The sequence below is a fragment of the Schistocerca serialis genome, unplaced genomic scaffold, assembly GCF_023864345.2.
Source record: "Schistocerca serialis cubense isolate TAMUIC-IGC-003099 unplaced genomic scaffold, iqSchSeri2.2 HiC_scaffold_376, whole genome shotgun sequence".
NCBI classification, from domain to species: domain Eukaryota; kingdom Metazoa; phylum Arthropoda; class Insecta; order Orthoptera; family Acrididae; genus Schistocerca; species Schistocerca serialis.
This window is the reverse complement of record NW_026047950.1, coordinates 12,501-17,500: the sequence shown is the minus strand read 5'-3', so window position 1 is coordinate 17,500 and position 5,000 is coordinate 12,501. Positions and strand designations below refer to the sequence as shown.

At 51.2% G+C, this 5,000-nt stretch overlaps 1 non-coding gene across 1 annotated transcript in view; it reads left to right on the top strand.

Moving 5' to 3' along the window:
- Positions 1-3,905: 3,905 nt before the first annotated feature.
- The window catches only part of LOC126446135 (small subunit ribosomal RNA), a 1,909-nt gene continuing 814 nt past the window's right edge, over positions 3,906-5,000 (top strand). The window contains exon 1 of the ribosomal RNA XR_007583248.1: positions 3,906-5,000. This exon is cut by the window's right edge and continues 814 nt beyond it. This is a non-coding gene — a ribosomal RNA (small subunit ribosomal RNA).

Below are 5,000 nucleotides of genomic sequence, written 5' to 3'. Positions count from 1 at the left end.
CATCCGGTGCATCCTCTCCGCCACATTACACAATCCACACTATCATAACCAGACCGGGAGGTCCACCCAGAAAACAGAATATCCCACCCTTCCGACATCCGCCATTGCTCAGCTAAGCCACGAACACCCACACATGTCCTACACAGGGGTGCACCCAACATCACAATACTGCCTCCTGTCACAGTACACAAACAATGGCAGGAATGAAAGACACAGATCTGCCACAACCTTGGAATCGGAGCGCCGCCTGTCATGAGCCACAAGTGCATCCTGACGTGACAAATCGGATGATCCCGCAGGCATGCACTTACGATAATCACTATCAACGAACCTGCCGCCCCCTCCCCCCCCAAAATACACCTTTCCCTACAACGTGTACCTTAACCTAAGCTATATTGTACCTTAACCTAAGCGATATTGTACCTTAACCTAAGGTATATCGTACCTTAACCTAACCTACATTGCGCCTTCACCTAACCTACGTTGTACCTTAACCTAACCTACGTTGTACCTTAACCTAACCTACGTTGTACCTTAACCTAACCTACGTTGTACCTTAACCTAACCTACGTTGTACCTTAACCTAACCTACGTTGTACCTTAACCTAACCTACGTTGTACCTTAACCTAACCTACGTTGTACCTTAACCTAACCTACGTTGTGCCTTAACCTAACCTACGTTGTGCCTTAACCTAACCTACGTTGTGCCTTAACCTAACCTACGTTGTGCCTTAACCTAACCTACGTTGTGCCTTAACCTAACCTACGTTGTGCCTTAACCTAACCTACGTTGTGCCTTAACCTAACCTATGTTGTGCCTTAACCTAACCTATGTTGTGCCTTAACCTAACCTATGTTGTGCCTTAACCTAACCTATGTTGTGCCTTAACCTAACCTATGTTGTGCCTTAACCTAACCTATGTTGTGCCTTAACCTAACCTACGTTGTGCCTTAACCTAACCTACGTTGTGCCTTAACCTAACCTACGTTGTGCCTTAACCTAACCTACGTTGTGCCTTAACCTAACCTACGTTGTGCCTTAACCTAACCTACGTTGTGCCTTAACCTAACCTACGTTGTGCCTTAACCTAACCTACGTTGTGCCTTAACCTAACCTATGTTGTGCCTTAACCTAACCTATGTTGTGCCTTAACCTAACCTATGTTGTGCCTTAACCTAACCTATGTTGTGCCTTAACCTAACCTATGTTGTGCCTTAACCTAACCTATGTTGTGCCTTAACCTAACCTATGTTGTGCCTTAACCTAACCTATGTTGTGCCTTAACCTAACCTATGTTGTGCCTTAACCTAACCTATGTTGTGCCTTAACCTAACCTATGTTGTGCCTTAACCTAACCTATGTTGTGCCTTAACCTAACCTACGTTGTGCCTTAACCTAACCTACGTTGTGCCTTAACCTAACCCATATTGTACCTTAACCTAACCCATATTGTACCTTAACCTAACCCATATTGTACCTTAACCTAACCCATATTGTACCTTAACCTAACCCATATTGTACCTTAACGTAACCTAATTTGTGCCTTAACGTAACCTAATTTGTGCCTTAACGTAACCTAATTTGTGCCTTAACGTAACCTAATTTGTGCCTTAACGTAACCTAATTTGTGCCTTAACGTAACCTAATTTGTGCCTTAACGTAACCTAATTTGTGCCTTAACGTAACCTAATTTGTGCCTTAACGTAACCTAATTTGTGCCTTAACGTAACCTAATTTGTGCCTTAACGTAACCTAATTTGTGCCTTAACGTAACCTAATTTGTGCCTTAACGTAACCTAATTTGTGCCTTAACGTAACCTAATTTGTGCCTTAACGTAACCTAATTTGTGCCTTAACGTAACCTAATTTGTGCCTTAACGTAACCTAATTTGTGCCTTAACGTAACCTAATTTGTGCCTTAACGTAACCTAATTTGTGCCTTAACGTAACCCATGTTGTGCCTTAACGTAACCCATGTTGTGCCTTAACGTAACCCAATTTGTGCCTTAACGTAACCCATGTTGTGCCTTAACCTAACCTATATTGTGCCTCAACCTAACCTATATTGCGCCTTAACCTGACGCACGTTGTCGCTGAACCTGCTCTGTAATTGTTATGCAACTCGTTAAATTAGTGTAGTGTTGCCTAACCGCAACCCTCGCAATATAGTTCGCTATTCGCACTGCCCGGTCCCCTGTGTATCGCGTCATGTTAAACACCTTGCAGGTGTTGCTGACTTTCCACATGCTCCTGCTATACACTGTAATGTGGATAGCAGCAGGACGTACATGCCCCCCCCCCTTCCCCCCTGCCTTCGCAAGCTGGTCGTTGAGAAGTTTGCATGTTCAATGCCCTTCGCATGCCGACGTACTCAGCCTACGTTGTGGTACGGCCTGTCACCTGTCCGCCGATGTACGCAAAACCCACAAACTGTACTGCACATTGGTCCGTATGTACTGAATGATACATCGTGGCACATGTGTGACCGTACGACGACTGCGCCTAGCAACGGCAGACCATACAGTCCAAATATTGTGCACGCAGCTACGTGTCGTCTCCCTATAAGAGCTGGATTGCAGTGTGGTACGCCATTCAGACGTGTGGGAGGAACGGACGCCCTGGATGGCGATCAGCATGAGCAGTCTGTTGATGTAGTGGAGAGTGTATTCGGACGTAGTCGTCTCTTCTCACACACCGTGATAGCATGTTGCACCGCGTTCCACATCTGCGACATCCTGCAGAGGCCGGCTGACAGTCGTTCGCGCAATGGACACCGCATACGTACGGGGGCTACCTTCCACGTGTTCTCGAGGCGTGCACATGTTGTTGCGTCTATGTGGGCAGACGTAGTGTGTTGTGACACCTGACACAGGCATGCAATACTCGTTGCAAATGGCGATGGACGTCTACGTTTGCTGGTGACGTTACGCAAATGAACAACAGGTAACCCGTTGTGGTGCGGTTGTTCTCGCTAGAGGTGAATCAGTGTTGGCGACGATCGGTCGAGCTATTAACCGGTTGTTTCAGGGATACCCACCATGCCCACGAACGTGAAAGGGGACCCACCATGCCCACGAACGCGAAAGGGGATCTGGGTGTGAGGCGATACGCGGCGGTGGCTGGGTGGGACCGTCCCCGGCCGGTGAGGGGGGGCCGCCCGGCGTGCTGGCAGCGCGGTGCGTGGGCGCACGCGCTACAGCCGGCTGGTGGGGGCGGCCAGTGGCAGGCGCGCCGGCCGACGGACGCGGCAGGCGGCGCAGCTGCGCGCCGGCGCCCCCTGCTCGCGGCGCCTTGCGGCCAAAGTAGGTCCTCGCGGGCCCGGTGCGAAGCGCGGTGGCCATCTGCAGTGTGCTGGTCCGATTGAGGACTGTGTGCGCTGAGGATGCGCCGCCGCCCGGCGCTCGGCGCCGCGACGCCGTCTGCTGCTCGGTCGCCCCAGCGGTTCTCGCAGGTGGTTTGTATCGCAGCTGTGCGGACGTGTTGGCGCGTGCACTGTGCTGGGAGAGTTCGCTTCGGCACCCAAGTGGGGCTTTTGTCCTTCTGTGGCGCTGGCGTTGGAGCTGCCGGTCACCGTAGGTGGCGCGTGTTGTCTCCCGCCGGCAATGCCACGACAGCACGCTCCCGGGCCTCTGTCGGCAGCGGCAAGCTCAGTTGGGAGCACGGGTGGTCGCACCTAAAGCGTCTACTCGCCTAACTCCGGGCGATTGCGCCTCTCTCGAACCCGACCAAGTACTTAGGACGGCGCTGCGCGCCGCCGGGACCTGAGAGGGTTTCGAGGTGTGTTGTGCAGGGGAGCTCAGCCTCCTCCTGTTTGCAGAATAATTGAGCGGACGCTTGCGTGTTCGCGCGGGCCCCCGGGACACACTCCCGGGCGGCCGGCTGCTCAGCTCTAGTTGACGCAGCTCCCTGGTTGATCCTGCCAGTAGTCATATGCTTGTCTCAAAGATTAAGCCATGCATGTCTCAGTACAAGCCGCATTAAGGTGAAACCGCGAATGGCTCATTAAATCAGTTATGGTTCCTTAGATCGTACCCACGTTACTTGGATAACTGTGGTAATTCTAGAGCTAATACATGCAAACAGAGTCCCGACCAGAGATGGAAGGGACGCTTTTATTAGATCAAAACCAATCGGTCGGCTCGTCCGGTCCGTTTGCCTTGGTGACTCTGAATAACTTTGGGCTGATCGCACGGTCCTCGTACCGGCGACGCATCTTTCAAATGTCTGCCTTATCAACTGTCGATGGTAGGTTCTGCGCCTACCATGGTTGTAACGGGTAACGGGGAATCAGGGTTCGATTCCGGAGAGGGAGCCTGAGAAACGGCTACCACATCCAAGGAAGGCAGCAGGCGCGCAAATTACCCACTCCCGGCACGGGGAGGTAGTGACGAAAAATAACGATACGGGACTCATCCGAGGCCCCGTAATCGGAATGAGTACACTTTAAATCCTTTAACGAGTATCTATTGGAGGGCAAGTCTGGTGCCAGCAGCCGCGGTAATTCCAGCTCCAATAGCGTATATTAAAGTTGTTGCGGTTAAAAAGCTCGTAGTTGGATTTGTGTCCCACGCTGTTGGTTCACCGCCCGTCGGTGTTTAACTGGCATGTATCGTGGGACGTCCTGCCGGTGGGGCGAGCCGAAGGCGTGCGACCGCCTCGTGCGTGCTCGTGCGTCCCGAGGCGGACCCCGTTGAAATCCTACCAGGGTGCTCTTTATTGAGTGTCTCGGTGGGCCGGCACGTTTACTTTGAACAAATTAGAGTGCTTAAAGCAGGCAAGCCCGCCTGAATACTGTGTGCATGGAATAATGGAATAGGACCTCGGTTCTATTTTGTTGGTTTTCGGAACCCGAGGTAATGATTAATAGGGACAGGCGGGGGCATTCGTATTGCGACGTTAGAGGTGAAATTCTTGGATCGTCGCAAGACGAACAGAAGCGAAAGCATTTGCCAAGTATGTTTTCATTAATCAAGAACGAAAGTTAGAGGTTCGAAGGCG